Source organism: Symphalangus syndactylus, chromosome 6, assembly GCF_028878055.3.
Source record: "Symphalangus syndactylus isolate Jambi chromosome 6, NHGRI_mSymSyn1-v2.1_pri, whole genome shotgun sequence".
NCBI classification, from domain to species: Eukaryota; Metazoa; Chordata; class Mammalia; order Primates; family Hylobatidae; genus Symphalangus; species Symphalangus syndactylus.
In genome coordinates, this window is record NC_072428.2 from 30,579,289 (window position 1) to 30,597,332 (window position 18,044).

At 35.3% G+C, this 18,044-nt stretch overlaps 1 long non-coding RNA gene across 1 annotated transcript in view; it reads right to left on the reverse strand.

The window, feature by feature from the left end:
- Nucleotides 1–11,587: 11,587 nt before the first annotated feature.
- The window catches only part of LOC134737005 (uncharacterized), a 147,904-nt gene continuing 141,447 nt past the window's right edge, over nucleotides 11,588–18,044 (reverse strand). Inside the window, exons 3-5 of the long non-coding RNA XR_010121519.1 lie at nucleotides 15,785–15,882; nucleotides 12,978–13,118; nucleotides 11,588–11,979 (exon numbers count right to left, since the gene is read on the reverse strand). This is a non-coding gene — a long non-coding RNA (uncharacterized lncRNA). The remainder of the gene's footprint in view (nucleotides 11,980–12,977; nucleotides 13,119–15,784; nucleotides 15,883–18,044) is intronic.

Genomic DNA, 18,044 nt, shown 5'->3' on the forward strand with positions numbered 1-18,044 from the left:
ACATTGTAAAATGGACTTAACTAGAAACATAGTCATCAGACTGTCTAAGTGAGTGGTCCCCATGGGGTGGGCTTTCAGGAAGATAATTTTTCCAGGGACTGGGGTAGGGTGGGGATGGTTTTGGGATGAAACTGTTTCACCTATGATCATCAGGCATTAGATTCTTGCAAGGAGCATGCCACCTAGATCCCTCACATACACTGTTCACAACAGGGCCTGTGCCCCTATGAGAACCTAATGACATTGCTGATCTGACAGGAGGTAGAACTCAGGCAGTAAATGTGAGTGATGAGGAGTGGCTGTAAATACAGATGAAGCTTCACTTGTCCACCTACCACTCACTTCCTGCTGTGCAGCCTGGTTCCCAACAGGCCACAGACTGGTACCAATCCATAGCCCAGGGGTTGGGGAACCCTGGTCTAAGATCAACATGAAGGAAATAATGCTAAAATTAGCAGGAGAAAAGCATGTACATCTATAATGTTAAGAATACCCTATCAGAATTACTGACACTTCTTATGTGCAGAGTCTGTCTGGAATACACTGTATTATGTCAAGGGGAAAGTGGACATCTTTCATATGTCCAAGGGAATCAGAGGCAGGCACTTCATGTTGACACTCAGGAAAATAAATTAATACATATGTATTAAAATTTTTCCTGTCTTTCTCCTTGGCTCCTAGGAAGTAACCTCCAAACTAAAGGAATTTCCTCAAGTGAGAGGAGTGTTTTTGTTTATATGTAAATTGAATAAAGCATAATTATTATGCTTCCAGGATTTGCCCATTCAGTATAATATTGGCTGTGGGTCTGTCATAAATAGCTCTTATTATTTTGAGATACGTTCCATCAATACCTAGTTTATTGAGAGTTTTTGCATGAAGTGGTGTTGAATTTTATCAAAGGTCTTTTCTGCATCTATTGAGATTATCATGTGTTTTTTGTCATCAATTCTGTTTATATAATGAGTTATATTTACTGATTTACATATGTTGAACCAGCCTTGCATCAGAGGGAGTTTTGTCCAATGGATCCTCGTTGGAACTTAAGAAATCTTGATAAGGACCTGGAATTAGCATCAAATATGGAACTATGTCTCCACAAATTTGTTTCATTTAAGAAATAAAGGAAAAGTTAATATCAAAACATTGGATGGCTTTAGCAGAATACTGGGGGTATAGAATTTTTAAAAATTAACTTATTAATTAGAAAACCGGAGCTATACTGAATAAAATTTTAAGGATTTAGCAAAATACATGAAAATAATTTGCACAAATTTTGACACTTTCAGCCTTTGAATGTGCGATATAATAATTCTTAATCAGAAGGTATGGTTTCTAGTCATGTTTCTTATATTTGCTCAGCTGGAAAAAATAATTGAGAGTATCTGTTGTATTTTGCATATTTTCAATAACTATTTGTTGACAATTCCTTACATAAAGAAGGAAAGCAATAATTATTTGTTAAAAATTCTTTACATAAGGAAAGAAAGCAAGATTTGTCTTGCTTTCTTCAAGTAAATCTGTCTCTAAAACTTTTCTTAGTATGTGCGAATTCACTAATAGGGGAAAAAAAGACCCTAGCCCTGTGATTTTAAACAATTCGAAAAGAAACCCAGATGAAATAATAATTGTGACTATTCGTTAAGCACCTATGAAAATCGGACATTAATAAATTTTATCTTATTGACATATGTTTCAAAATTAATTTTTCTTTTTTACAGAAAAGCAAAAAATTTAACTGTAGTAGGGGATATTCAAGAGATGATTCAAGCAAATAGCTTGTTTAATATGTGTTCCACAGATAGCAATTAGGACATATTTTATCCATAGATTACAGGAAAAAAATAATCTTGCATAAAAAGTCATTTGGTACTCTGTGGACTCTGTTAAGGCCAGAGGAACTTCTGTTCTTAGTACTTCTTTATTGTTTTATAGGTAGTTGTCAGCATATTCATTCTAAGGAAATAACTGGAAGTGGAGTAACAGCAATTCTTTTTTTTTTTTTTATACTTTAGGTTTTAGGGTACATGTGCACAATGTGCAGGTTTGTTACATATGTATCCATGTGCCGTGTTGGTTTGCTGCACCCATTAACTCGTCATTTAGCATTAGGTATATATATCTCCTAATGCTGTCCCTCCCCCCTCCCCCCAAGCCACAACAGTCCCCGGAGTGTGATGTTCCCCTTTCTGTGTCCATGAGTTCTCATTGTTCAATTCCTACCTATGAGTGAGAACATGCGGTGTTTGGTTTTTTGTCTTTGCAATAGTTTACTGAGAATGATGTTTTCCAGTTTCATCCATGTCCCTACAAAGGACATGAACTCATCATTTTTTATGGTTGCATAGTATTCCATGGTGTATATGTGCCACATTTTCTTAATCCAGTCTATCGTTGTTGGACATTTGGGTTGGTTCCAACTCTTTGCTATTGTGAATAGTGCCGCAATAAACATACATGTGCATGTGTCTTTATAGCAGCATGATTTATAATCCTTTGGGTATATACCCATTCATGGGATGGCTGGGTCAAATGATATTTCTAGTTCTAGATCTCTGAGGAATCGCCACACTGACTTCCACAATGGTTGAACTAGTTTACAGTCCCACCAACAGTGAAAAAGTGTTCCTGTTTCTCCACATCCTCTCCAGCACCTGTTGTTTCCTGACTTTTTAATGATCGCCATTCTAACTAGTGTGAGATGGTATCTCATTGTGGTTTTGATTTGCATTTCTCTGATGGCCAGTGATGATGAGCATTTTTTTCATGTGTTTTTTGGCTGCATAAATGTCTTCTTTTGAGAAGTGTCTGTTCATGTCCTTCACCCACTTTTTGATGGGGTTGTTTGTTTTTTCTTGTAAATTTGTTTGAGTTCATTGTAGATTCTGGATATTAGCCCTTTATCAGATGAGTAGGTTGCAAAAATTTTCTCCCGTTCTGTAGGTTGCCTGTTCACTCTGATGGTAGTTTCTTTTGAACAGCAATTCTTAAGGGAAATGCATGAACACTTTGCAAAAATCTAACATGCAATGCCATTTAACTTCTCAGGTGTCCTGGGACTGTTCCCCACTGTTTGTTCATATATTTGCTTGCCTCAATCAATACTCTATTAGGTGCAGCAGTTTTGTTGCACTCAGCCATAAAATGGTATGACTAGTTTTTCCATCTTGTTGCTTCATTAAAGGACAAGGAGCACCCCCATGTAATGTTACTAGAATACTATAGACAATAAGTCCATGTAATGATAGTGAACAAAATCAATCTTGTCCAATATTAAATTTAATGAAAAGCAATTCCCACAATTACTAGTAGATCATCTGGGTTTTCTTACTAGTTTAAATTTGTTCAAGGAGCCATTGACACCCTGAATGCATTGCTATATTTTTACAGTGTTCTAAATGACTAGCAGTTCAAAGTACATATATATAAAAGCTGCTGAGATCAGTTCTCAGAATGCAGACAAATTATTATTCAGTCAGCTTAGTGAGATATTCACAACAAAATTGTCCTGCTTTATAAGAAGTGCCTCACGAGTTCCACATGGTTCACAGTTACAAAGGCTTCTACTATTTTGATTGTAAAGTAATATGCAAAGCACAGTAAATATTACAAATTATCATAAATGATAGTAATGTCATATTCAATGGGCATAATTATTGTTCATTGAAGACAAGGCAGATGGTGTTTTTAAAATTGTTTTGTTAATCAATCTTATTTCAGAAGGTTTTTGATCGAGGTTAATATAAAAGGCATGTCAGGTTGTAAAGTAAAATATTTAATTTAGATGAGAATAAAATGATATAGAGGACTGTGGGTGGTGTTATTTTCAAAACTGGTGGACTGGTGATGATATTTGCAGTTTGTCATTGCATTTGCCTCTGTGGAGTCTCTTGGAAGTTAAGGATGGATGGATGGATAGAAAGATGATAGATAGATAGATAGATAGATAGATAGAATTTTTATATTCTTATTTTATTCATAGTAGTTGGCATTATTTTAATGTTTAATATTGTTAGGGCATTGTGAGAAATTGTCTTCCCATTTAATTCTCACAACATGTGAAATGTGTAATATTATTATCTTTTTTGTATAGACAAGAAAATAAAGATTTATAAACATTTATGTAACTTATCCAAGGTCTTAAGTCTCTAAATGTCAAAAGCAGGTTGCAAATTCAGAATATTTCATTGTCATTACTTTTCAGCTTCTATTCACTTGTGAGTGAATAATATGAGGACTCTTATAAGAGTATTGGATTATATACTGAACTAGGTTTACAATGCTGTATCTATTACTGTGTTTTTAGCACAAGGAGGATTCAAAGAAAGCTACTGATACGAAATTCAGTTTTCTCAGTTTTGTTTCACCTATCTCATCTAAAACAGCTATGAAGTAAATCAAAGTTCATATGTGATTCTTAGCCTTAAATTTGACACATTGTAAAAGTGAATATTTATAATTAAGAATAGTTTTTTTCAGATTTGAAGGAGGGAATATATCAAAATCTCCTAGTACAGTGGCTTATCTGTTTTAATAAATATTATTTTTCTTTTATATTTCCTTCATGAATATATGAAAAAAAGAAATTCATGTGTAAACACTATGTCCATGTCATTCCATACCATAGACCTCTAAATCATTAACTGTAACTTACTGGTTCTCTTGATATTATGATTGGTATTGATTTGTCCATGATTAATTTCTATTCAACTGATATTTTGAAGTATTATACCACATCAGTTTGTAAAGCTTTCCCAGCACCATCTTTGTTGCATGGTTTCAAGTCAGAATGGCCAAAAAAGGAATTTCTATGAGACTTGTACTGCAGAATAGAAGCAGCAACATTGCACTTGAGAGGCCACTGAAGTTAGATATAGAACCAGTAATCACAAAGATGTTCATTGGGTTCCATTTGAACTAATACTTCCTGACTTTGCATCCAACTTATCTTCCTATGTTCAATACTAGTGGTACCAGGAGCATCAGTAGATGCTTGGCTAGAGATTCACAGAGGAAGTACATACACACAGGCAATAGCTCCCCACAGACTTGTATATATATATTCTTCTTTCATGATTTTATTTTATTCAGTTGATGTACTTTTCCTTTTCTGTTTTTTATGATGCAGCTTGTCTACCCAAGCTAGTGCTTCAGACAGACATGTTAAGGATCTTTTCTGCAATCCTGTGATTTACCCTTCCAGACTTCATGTCTCTATCAACTCCCACTGGTGTGTAAGATCTAATTCATAGATAAATTATTCTTATTCTTAAACATTATTCTTATAATATTTATGGGAAACAAAGAAGTGGTTCTACTTCTTTAGGTGAACCCGAATTAATACAAATGTCCAAAAGTTGTAAATTCAACAATATATGAATATTTTCAAAGTTCCATTGGAGTCTACCTTTTATTGATGTTTTGTAAATTTTTATAATAATTTTGATGAATATTATTAGTAAAATTACTTAGTACATTTTCACTTTCTTCTTATAATTCCTCTTATTTTCTCTTAATTACTTAAACCTAGATGTGAGACTTATTTTCCATGGATGAGATTATGCAAATTAACATAATGGGTCATGTTTCTGAATTCTTTCTACCCTATTCTAACTTGAATAAATCAACAATGGAGACAGTAGTATGAAAATTTGTTATTTTCAATTGTAAGAGTCAGGAACTTGGAAAAAAAGGCTTCTATTGCAACATTAAAATTTAAAGTTTTGAAGGAAGAAGGCATAAAATTTATCTCTAAAAATGAATTATTACAACAGGAACAAAGAAACTTTTTGTGATAAAATGTTCTAACAGTTCATTGTGTTGCTGGTTGCAAAGTAATATACAATTATTTAAAATAATTAAATTGCATTAAGTGATTATAAAATTAAACTTATTTAGTTCTAGTTTTCCCCTTCTAAGTAGTAAGAGTTGGACCAGTGCTGGAAGGACGAAGATTCACAGGGCTTTAAAGAGTCTGGCATTCTGATCTTTCCAGCGCTAAACCCCTGTGTGATGTTGCATTACTTGACAGTCTTTGCAGGTAATTTGGTTAGCTTGCAGTGTATCACATTACAACAGTGTATTCTACTTCACGGCGATCATATTTTCCAATGTACAGAGAAAATACCATTGCATTTCTTGTCCCAGATTATCACTAGTTTCCAATTTCACACTAGAAATTAATCAAACAATACATTTCTGTATTTAGTGCTAAACAATAAAATCATAATTACTACAGAAGGTCTCCAGATCTTATACGTTTCAACATGAAATAAAGAGAAGCATCTACTAATACTCTTATGGTCTCCCAAGTAGGCAATGGAAATTGACAAACTTGTAATAAAGGATGGAAAGCAAACTGAAGAGAGGACAACAAAATGTAGAGTGTGTGAACCTTGCAAATATGGGCCAGTGAAGGGCATGCAAAGCTGCAGGGACCTGACAAGATAAATAACCCTAAACCAGAAGCTAAAGGGAGTAGAGAACAATACAAAGAATTATTATACATCTGCCAGTTCTTGCAACAGCCAGATAATTTTGATTATGAAAAAGATGAATGAGAATTTTAAAGCCTTGAATTTACACAGGAGAGACTGAATTTTGTTAGGCTGGTAATGCAATTTTGTGCTCACTCTTTTCAAATAGACTTTCTCTGCTTCTTGTACATACAACACACACATCTCCCTCAATCACAGTCATAAGATGTCTATGTATCCCAGTTCCAAATTCCTGAGTATCTGAACAATCTGTAGACTAGACATTCAACCAACTGTAGCATTCGGGCAGGGTTAGGAATTCTAGAGTCTTTCACCTGGAGGTTGGAAAGAGGGTGAGCTTCCCAGAAAAAAAGGTGACATAGTGAATATGCAAACATCCAAAAGATGTCTACTACAGCAATATAGAGTGGCTTATATTGATTATAGTATTTAATCTTTCACTCTTCTCAGTAATTTTTCAGAGCATGCTAGTTAGGAGTCTAAAAAGCAAACACATATTATGTATTTTGCTCATGGTGTCAAGCAGAATAAATATATTAGTTTGAATGATCCACATCTGTATATCATACCCTTTCTTTGAGTGTCAGTGAGATCTCTGAGTATGAGGGAGTATCACTTTTGTGATTATGTTACACGGCAAAATCGAATTTTGCAAATAGAATTAAGGTCTCTAATTAGAGCTAATCACATATGAAATTACCTAGTTACCCTTATCTAGCTATGTAAGCTTTTACAACGAAGTCTGGTGGTCGGAGTAACTCTCCCTTGCTGGCCCTGCAGAAACAGCCTCCATAAATTCCATAGCTTCAAGGAAATGAATTTTTCTAAAAACCTCATGAGCTTAAAAGGAAACCTGAATTTCAGATGAGTAGCCCTGATTGACACCTTTATTTTAGTTTTGTGAGACCTTGAGCAGAGAACTCTACTATGCCCAGACTTCTGATCTATGGACAATGTGGGATAATAAATGAGCATTGTCTAAAACATCTTCATTTGTGTAATTTGTTATAAAACTATGTAATACAACCAGAGTCACAAAGCTGATTGTCAGGTCTAGGATATGCATCCAGTCTGAGCTAAATTCAAAGCCTGATAAGAGTCCCAATAAAACAAACATGAAAGCTTCCAATTTGCTGTGTATTGTGTGTGTTTGTGCACATGCGCATGTGTGCATGGAAGAAAAACAGGGACAAAAGAACAACAAGGAAGGAAGAAAAGGAGAAAGGGAAGAAGGAAGTAAAACAGTACTAACCATGTAAACTTTTTCTGGAAGATTATTGTTTCTTCAGTTAATGGCAGTAATCATGAAAGACACTACACTTACACATCCGAGCTTATAAATTGTTTCCTTATATTACTGGTAAATACTCTAAGAAGACCAATAAAAATTATGTTCTTGTGGAAAAAAGGTTGTTAAATTTCTATTTCAAAAAAAAGACAGAAAACTATGTTATATTCAACCAAGGAATTACTTTAGCTTTTCCATACCCTAACCTTTGGATTTTATAAGATTATGTGTGGTACTTAGCACCACAGCATATACTGGTAACCTCGGTCTGTAGGACAGATAGTTACCCCTAGGTGCATGTTCTGTTAATGTGTTCTATACATTCTACAATAAAATTTTCTGCAGTGCTATTGTAAAATATAATATGAGTAGCTTGGGAAAGCATGATGAATATTCAATGCTTGGAAGACTGGTTTCAGGGAGAGGGATATTTACATGTGTCTGTGTGACTGCTAATTATAGCATACTGTCTGTTGCACTAATCACAAATTTCAACCTTCTACAACTTGGTAGCCCTTATTTTCTTAAATTCAGATTGAAGATAGCAGAAATTGTTTCCACAAAATGTTATACAACGGTTGACTGTCTGGTTAATATTATAATATTAACTGCTTTGAAATGGCACTAAGTCTTATCTACCAGCTGAATGCGGGGTTTTTATAGGCACAAGATGGGGTGAGGTGTGGCCATGGGTGATTTAGGAAAAGGAAGGATTCTAGTGGAAAAGCAGAGATATAAGTTCTGACTTTGTGCTGTGGTTTCAGGCGTTTTGGCTTGAAGGTGGGGTTTGGCCAAGTACCTACCCTTTTCTGCCTAGAATTTGTTTGCCTCTTGTCCCTATTAATATTGAATTTTATCGAAAACCTTTTCTGCAGCTATTGAAATATACATGTGATGAGTCACATTTATTGATTTGTGTATATTGTTTATATTCCAACCTTACATTCTAGGAATAAAGCCTATTTGATTGTGGTGGATGAGCTTTTGGATGTGATACTGGATTGGGTTTGCTAATATTTTGTTGAAGATTTTTGCATCTATGTTCTTCCAGGATATTGGCCTGAAGGTTTTTGTTGTTGTTGTTGTTATGTCTCTATCAGGTTTTGGTTCCAAAATGTTGCTGGCCATGTAAAATGCGTTAGGGATGAGACCCTTCTCCTCAATGTTTGGGAAAGTTTCAGTGGGAATGATACCAGCTCTTCTTTATACATCTAGTAAAATTCAGCTGTGAATCTGTCTGGCTTTTTGTTGTTAGTAGTGGTAGGTTTTTATTACTGATTCCATTTCAGAACTCTTTATTAGTCTGTTCAAGGATTCAATGTCTTCCTGGTTCAATCTTGGGATGTTGTATGTGTTCAGGAATTCATCCATTTCTTCTAGCTTTTCTAGTTTTTGTGCATAAAGGTGTTCATGGTAGTCTCTGAGTTTGTTTGTTTTTTTTGTATTTCTATAATTCAGTGGCAATGTCCCCTTTTTTATTTCTGACTAATTTTTTTGGCTCTTCTCCGTTTTGTATTTTATTTGTCTAGTAGCTGTCTCTTACTAATTTTTTCATAGAGAAATTCCTAAATTATTACTCTTTTGTATGTTTTCTTGCATCTCATTTTTCTTCAGTTCAGCTCTGATTTTGGTTATTTCTTCTGGTATTTTTTTTTTCTTTTTTATCTAGATCCTCTAGTTGTGATGTTAGGTTGTTGATTTGAGATTGTTATAACTTTTTGGTGTTGGTGCTTAGTGCTATGAACTTCCCTCTTAACACTTCCTGGGCTATGTCCCAAATATATGTTGAATTTTTGTTCTCATTAGTTTCATAGTATTTCTTGGTTTCTACGTTAATTTCATTATCTACACAAAAGTCATTTAGTGGGAGATTGTTTAATTTTCATGTAGTTATATGATTTCGAGATATTTTCTTAGTATTGATTTCTATTTTTATTGTGCTGCGGTCTAACAGTGTGGTTGGTATGATTTCAGTTTTTCTGAATTTGCTAAGGGTTTTTTAAATGTCTGATTATCTGATCAATTTTACTGTATGTGCCATGTTGTGATGAGAAGAATGTATATCCTGTTGTTTTGGGGTAAAGAGCTCTGTAGATGTCTACTAGGTCTATTTGGTAAAGCATCAAATTCAAGTTCTGAATATCTCTGTTAATTTTCTTTGTTAATCCCTGTTAATTTGATAATCTGTCTAATATGGTCATTTGGGTGTTAATAGTTTCCTACTATTATTGTGTGGAAATCTAAGTCTCTTCAGAGGTCTGTAAGAACTTGCTTTATGAATCTGAATGCTCTTGTGTTGAGTGCATATGTATTTAGGATAGTTAGGTCTTCTTGTTGAATTGAACCCTATAGCATTATGTAATTTCCTTTTTTTAAAAAATGTTGCTTTAAAGTCTGTTTTGCCTGAAATTAGAATAGCAAACCCTGGTAATTTCTACTTTCCATTTGCTTGGTAGATTTTTCTCTATCCCTTTATTGTGATCCTATGGGTGTCACTGCATGTGAGATAGACCGCTTGAAGACAGCATTAACTATATCTTGCTTCTTTATCAAGCTTGCCCCTCTGTGCCTTTTAAATGGGGGCATTTAGCCGATTTATATTTAAGGTTAATATTTATATTGTGGATTTGATCATGTTATTGTGTTGTTAGCTGGTATTTATGCAAACTTGTTTGTGTGGTTGCTTTGTAGTGTCAGTGGTCTGTGTATTTAAGTGTGTTTTTGTAGTGGCTGGTAACAGTCTTTTCTTTCCATATGTAGTGCTCCTTTTAGGACCTCTTGTTAGGCAAGTATGGTGGTAAAAAATTCCCTCAGCACTTGCTTCTCTAAAACGGATTCTGTTTCTCATTCACTTACAAAGCTTAGTTTGGCTGGATACAAAATTCTTGGTTGGAATTTCTTCCTTTCAGAATGTTGAATATAGGCCCCCCTCTCCTCTGGCTTGTAGAGTTTCTGCTGAAAGGTCTGCTGTTAGCCTGATGGGGTCCTCTTTGTAGGTGACCTGTCCTTTCTTTCTAGTTTCCTTTAGCATTTTTTTCTTCCATTTTGACCTTGGGGAATCTGATGATGATGTGTCTCGGGGATGGTCTTTTGTAGTATCTTGTATGAGTTCTCTGAATTTCCTGGATTTGAATTTTGTCCTCTCTAGTGAGGTTGAGGAAGATTTTATGGGTGTTAACCTGAAATATGTTTTCCAAGTTGATTGCTTTTTCCCTAGCTCTTTCAGGGATGCCAATGAGTCATAGATTTGGTTTATTTACATAATCCTATATTTCTTAGAGGTCTTGTTTATTCATCTTTTATTCTTTTTTCTTTACTTTTGATTGAATGAGTTAGTTCAAAGAACCAGTCCTTAAGCTCTGATATTCTTTCAGCTTGGTCTATTATGCTGTTAATACTTGCAATTGCATTATGAAACATTTATAGTGCATTTTTCAGCTCTGTCAGGTCAGTTTCATTCTTCTTATAATGACCATTTTGTGTATCAGCTCCTGTATCATTTTGTTGTAATCTTCCTATTTCTTGGATTGGGTTTTGACTTTCTCCTGAATCTCAGTGATCTTCCTTCCTGTCCATATTCTGAAATCTATTTCTGTAATATTAGCCATTTCAGCCAAGTTAAGATCCCTTACTGGGGAATTAATGTAGTCATTTGGAGGAAAAAAGACACTCTGGCTTTTTTGAGTTGCCAGAGTTCTCATGTTGTTTCTTTGTTATCTGTGTGGGTTGATGTTCCTTTAACTGCGGTGTAATTTGAGTACAGTCAGTAGACTTCTTTTTCTGGATATTTTCACAGGGCTAAGGCTTTGAGTAGGGTCTTTATTTGTAGTTAAATTATTGTCCTTAGTTCCCCAGGGGGTATATTAACAAAGTATTTTTGCTGTTGATGTTACATTGTGATGCAGTAGATGGTGCTTAAATATAATGGCCAGTAGGTAGACTCTTCTTCAGCCACATGGCTCACCTGTATTTGCTCACGATTGCAGTCATGCACCCCCTCAGTGGTCTGAAAGTGTGTGCTCCTCTTTCACTTGAGTGTTGGTTGCAGATCTCACCTTGGCTCTCCTGAGCTGTATACCACTGGTCTGGGGCGAGCTCAAGCTTTATGTTCTCTCCCCAGTATGGAGGCAGCAGGGAATGGGATCTTGACAATGGTTGTGAGAGAGATTTTTTCACTTGTCTCTTGAGGGTTCCCTAAAAGAGATGCAGAACCACTATCGATCAGTGTGATCAGCCTGGGGTGGGGCAGTTGTGCTGTGGGCCCAAGTTAGGGGGTCTTGCCCCTAAGTAGGGAGGTCAGGGAGGTCAAGTAGGGAGGTCATCAGGGAGACAGACTGGCCTCTCCTTCTTAGGGGAACTGCAGCTTGCTGGAGGTGTAGTTAAGTCCCTCAAGGGGCTTTGCTCCTTCTCCAGTCTGAGAACAGCAAGGATAGTACTACTATACTATCCAGTGGCAGTGGATAGAGGTATTTTCAGTTGTCTCTGGGAGCTCCACCTCAGAGAAACGTGAAACCAGTGTTACTAGGAATGTTCAGCCAGGGGCTGGATGACTGAGCTCCTGGCTTTAGCTAAGGGCTCTACCTGTTGAAGACAGTGGGATGAGAGGTGGGGTGTTGAGTGCTCCCAGGGAGGAGACACTAGGCTCCTCTCCCTATGGTGGCTGTGATGTGCTGGAGGCACAAATGAAGCCCTCAGATTCTTTGTTTCTTCATCAGACCAAAGGCTACAAGGGCAAAACCCCTGCCATTGCAGTATTAGAGGGCCTGTCAGTTGCCTCTGGAAGCCCCTCCCAAGGGAAACACAGAGCCACTACCTGTGGGTATGCTCAGCTTGGGGTGGGGTGGCTCTTGTGCTGTCTTGATCTTGAGGGCCCTGCCTGGTGATGAGTGTGATATAGGAGCTGACAGGGAAGGGAGAATGGGCTTCTTTTTGTATAATGGCTGCTGTGTGCTGGAGGTGCTAGAGTAATGACCAGGCCTTTTGTTCCTTCCCCAGCCTGAGGCTGGTCAGGGAAGTAGCCCTGCAGTTGCAAAGGCAGAGGGACTGTGGTTTGTCTCTGAAGTTCCTTCTAACAGAAATTTAGAACTGCCTCTGACTGAGGTGTTCAGGCAGGGGCAGGGTAGTTGTGCTGGAGTCTCAGGCCAGGATGACCCACCCAGTAAGAAGTGAACCCACATGGGAAATAGTCTGACCACTTTTTCATGGGGTGGCTACACTGTGCTGGGGGTCTGCACCAGTCTTTAGTCACTGAGCACCCTCCAGAGCCGGGGAGTAACAACTTTGAGGGCTGTGGGACAGCAGAAATGGTGGTCTGCCTGCTCCGTCTGGGAGATCTATCCCAAGAAAATGCTGAAAATTACTTTAAATGTACTCATATTCCTTAGTGTAACACCAGGAAAAAGTCATTTGTCTGTACGTGAATAATTTCCTTTTTATATGAATGTTGAATATTTCTACTTAACTACCTCCTAATAAAATAAATTTAGGTTAAGTAAGATGTTCAAGTCATTATTTAAAATTTTACTAGTAAGAATTGAAGGTGATCATCTTTAATAAATTATACCATGACATTTCTCAGTAGTCTATCATCAAAATAAGTTGATATTGTTAATAAATTATAATTGGACATCACAGTTATGATAAACAATAAACTAATGTGTATTTTTGACACAAAGTGGAAATTCAATGTGTTTATTGCACACGTTATATGTTTTTTACTTTAATGAAATAAATGATGATATGGCTATTCCTCACAAAGCAACTGTTTGGTGCCAAACAATTTATATATATATCCTAATATATATATTTTATTATATATATAATAGGATTATTATTTATTATATATATAATAGGATTATATATAATCATAATAATAACCTTATGAAGTAGGCATTATTACACTCAACTTACAGATGAGGAAACCCAGACAAATATGTATAATGTTGCTGCCTTTTGTAGGCAGCAGATTAAATATATATTTACCATTACCAAAAGAGATAATTAAGACCAATGTAAAATGAAGTCACTGAAACAATGAGAACTTAAGCCCCCATATAAAATTAGAATACATGCAAATATACATTATCAAACCATATTTAATGAGCTATATATGTATATAAACATATGTGTGCATATAATGTTATATATATGCATGTATACATATGCAATAATCGTAAGGTAAGCATGTGTGCATACGTTTGTGCATGTGTAAGTATAGAGAAAGATCTCATATTTTAAATATAAAGTTTAGTAAGTTTTCATATTAATATCTAGTGCTTCCCCTCTAGGTAAAACTAAGACCAGTGCACAGATATCACAAAGGAAAATAGCACGGACCTGATGTTACCAGCATCTTTTATTGTTTTTCTAATTCATCACAATTTTATGTCACCCATTAATCTTCAAATTCTCACATCATTTTACATTGAAATGGCACTGCAGCATCTGCATTAATTAAAAGAAATCTGTCTCTCAGCATATAGTAGATCAATCAAGATCTTCACTGGGTGTATTGACTTGTCTAGTGTGGTCCTTACTAGCTACTGTGCACATTGGATAAATCATAAGATGATGAGAGTCTGCTCTTCTTTAAGAATGCCTGTCACAGCTATCTGGACCACCTCCTCTGTGGCTCAGCAGCTTGGAGAGATAATAGAGGCTGTCTTTTAGCAGGAGGATCATATCTAAACAGAATTATCTCTATAAAATGATTTTATTCTCTGAAGAAGTTATTGCCACTATTATGTCATGTATTATTAAATTAGGTCTCCCGTGCTTCTCACTGCAAATGCCCAGTGTTTTGTTGTGTAATTATCAATTCTCTACTTCTACATGAAATAAAATTGTAAATAATAATACTAATTATGCTCATTGTATTATCTGCAACGTGCTTTAAGCAACTTCAGTATAAGTAGTGTACAATGCCTGTATGTGTTAGTTCTTTTCTCTATCTAGGGAAGTTAATTTTGGAAACTTTACAATATACTCTCCAGGGATATTGTTCTACAAGTGTTTTAATATGGTGATATAATTTTCACTAGACTTTGCTAATTACAATAAGTGATGATAAATATTTTTTTCATTGATGAAATAAATGATATTAACATTTGTGGATTTGTTAGAAATATTGTACTCTGTACTCTGACATTATTAATAATGTAAAAATCTAGTTAGTTTTAGCAGCCAATTTCCCCATTGGTGCTCTTAGTCTAGAACTCAAATGTGGTTCTTTTGTCCCACCACCTACTAGAGCTGTGCAGTCCAATTTGATAGAAGCTAGCCACATGAAGCAATTTAAATGTCAGTTCACTAAGATTACATAAAATTTAATATCTATCACACTAGCTACATTTCAATTACTGAAAGGCCACAGGTATCTAGTGGCTACAGTGTTGGATAGACAAGATATGCCATAATATATTTGGATCAACTCAGGATGTTCTATGCACAGCAATGCACTGGAGAATTGATATTACCTAATTTAACCATAAAATTAGCTGAGATGGCTGTTATAAATTGTTGCATCTGCCTCAAGACTACTTTCACACAAAGTTTTTGGTGGAGTTCTCATGAGTTTAAGATCTAATATTTCATCAAATTTAAACAACAAGGCCATATAGTTATTGTGTATGAGTGCATATGTGTGTGTGTATGTGTATGTGTGTTTGGTTCTTCTTGCTATTGAAAGTTTTTAGGCAAGATCTAAGTTGAAACTTTATTCCATTTAAACATGTTACCTTACATGGGGATAATGTCTAAGAATCCTCAAACCATAACTCTATAAAACCGGTGAAATCTATTAGCTATCTATTGCTTCCTAGAAAATTACTCCAAAGCTCCGTAGCTTAATACAAGTTTTTTTTATCTCATTGTTTATATAGTTTAAGAATTCAGGTGTGAAATCTGAATTTGAATCACAATGTCTCCCAAGTTTACAATCAAGGTGTTGACTGAAATCATCTCAAGGCTTGATGAGTGGAGGATCCACTTTCAGGCTTACCCAGTTGGGTCTTGTGAGGTCTCAGGCCTGGTTGTTGGAAGGACATATCAGTTTCTTGCCACATGGTCCTCTGCATAGGGAATCTCACAGTGACATATCTAGATCCGTGAAAGTGAGAGGAAGAGAATGAGAAAGAACAGGAAAGGACAAGCAAGAGAAAATCATAGTCCTTTTTAACATAATCTCAAAAGAGATATTTCATCACTGTTAATAGAATTTTATTTGTTATAAATGAGTCACTAGGCACAGCCCACACTCAGGAGAAGAGGATTACACAAGGACATGGATATTAAAAGGTGAAGTCGCTGAAAACCATTTTAGAGGCTGTCTGCCCCATCTCCAAAAATAATACATGGTGGTAAGGTTCAAATTGGCTCATGTCAGTTTACAACAAATAGAAATAATAGACTGCATCCATAGAAGGATTACTAGGAGATGGACACTGAACTGGGCACTTTATTTGCATTGTCACATTTAATCCTTGAAAAAGATTATGAAGGAGGTAATATTCTCATTCTTCTGAAAAGAAAAATAAGACGTAAAAATATGCATATGCACACAAAAACATAAAATTGCAACTATTATACAAACATAAATTTATGATTTTGCATAGCATTATAAAAGGCTTTTCCTCAGGATTTTAAAAATATTTATAGTATCTATAATTTAACAGATGTGTAGTGACATTTGTATTAATGCATAAATTTCAGTGTTATGTAATTCAATTTTTCATGATTTTAAATTATATACTAGTGAACGTTTCTGCACATAAAGTTTTCTGCTTCTGTTTTGCTGTAATTGTTGGATAAATCCCTTGGTGACAAATTTTGAAGTAATTAGAAATATTGGTACATATTGCCTTGTTGTTTTTTCAAAAAGCCTATACCACCTTACAACGCAAAAAGTATAGGCATGCTCCAATTTTACTGTGTTTTGGTAGCAATGGCTTCAACAATTGTAATTTTTAGTAATGTGTTAGTGTAAAAACCAGCTCCTTGATATACCTTTATATGCATAATTTGATCTCAAATATACATTTACACACATTATTGTCACTTAACAAAGGTGAATATTTTCACTTTTGTATATTTACTACCTGCCTTTCTTATGTCAACTGATCATTTTGCATGCATGTAATTTTTCATATTTTAGCAACAAATGTGGGAGGTTACATTTTGTCATTTTCTCTAAATTTGTTAATCATGACCTGCTTGTAAGAATTTAAAAAAACCAAAAGAGTTCACATGGTATTTCTATATGCAACATTGTTACATCCATTTGAGTTAATGACACATAATAACACAATGTCAGATATGTAAAAGATCTCTGGGAATGGTGGAATAAAAACTCCCAAAGCACTTTCCATGTTCCCATGATTCCAGAAACTCTTTTCATAAAGCTGCTTTATTGACAAGGCTTAAAATATTTAAAAGGCAGAATAGAATTGAAAGGATAAAGTTTAAAAAGTAGAATTTAAAAGGCAAAGGCAAAGAACAAAGCAGGTTCATTTCCCATCAATACCCGTTTTAAGACAGACTATAATTCTCCAGAGTATGTATTGCAAATAACATAGACAGTGGATTTAAATTGTAATTGATTGCAATGTTTGCAGGAAAAGATAATCCAGAGATTGCCAAACAATGGTGAGGCATAAAAGAGAGAGAGAGAGAAAGATTTTGGCAAAAGAAGGATTGAAAGAGATTTTGATTTGTTAAATAAATTATAGACCCTTCATTTACCTTATCCCATTTTCCCTCTAGTTGCAATACTTAGAAATATAAATAAGGTACCAGAGTTAGAAACTACCACAAGTTAACTAGCCCACATTATAACATTATTTTGTAATAATTAAACATACTTATTTCTCACTTGTAATACAAAGCAGAAGGTAAGAGTCGAAGGAATACTCTGAATGAGTGGAAAATCTTCCGTAAGTTTTCATTTCCTGCTCTGACTGAGAAAACACATCCCTCACAATCTGATTCCTCCACTGAGGCTGACTCATTCTCCTTAGCAACATGGAATAGAAATGTCTCAGCTAATTTTGCTATCCATCTAATGTGGCTAGATATAAGTATTCTGCCCCTAAATCTGTCAAATCATCAACTTGGATACATTTTTATATCTGGGGAAGATAGAGTCTTAACATGAATAAATGTAAGTTCTGAAATGTTTGGATTGATTTTTGAGGCAGAATGCAGACTGGTGGTATGGGATTTTAATTGTCCTGCTATACACTAAAATTTTACAAGGGACCAAA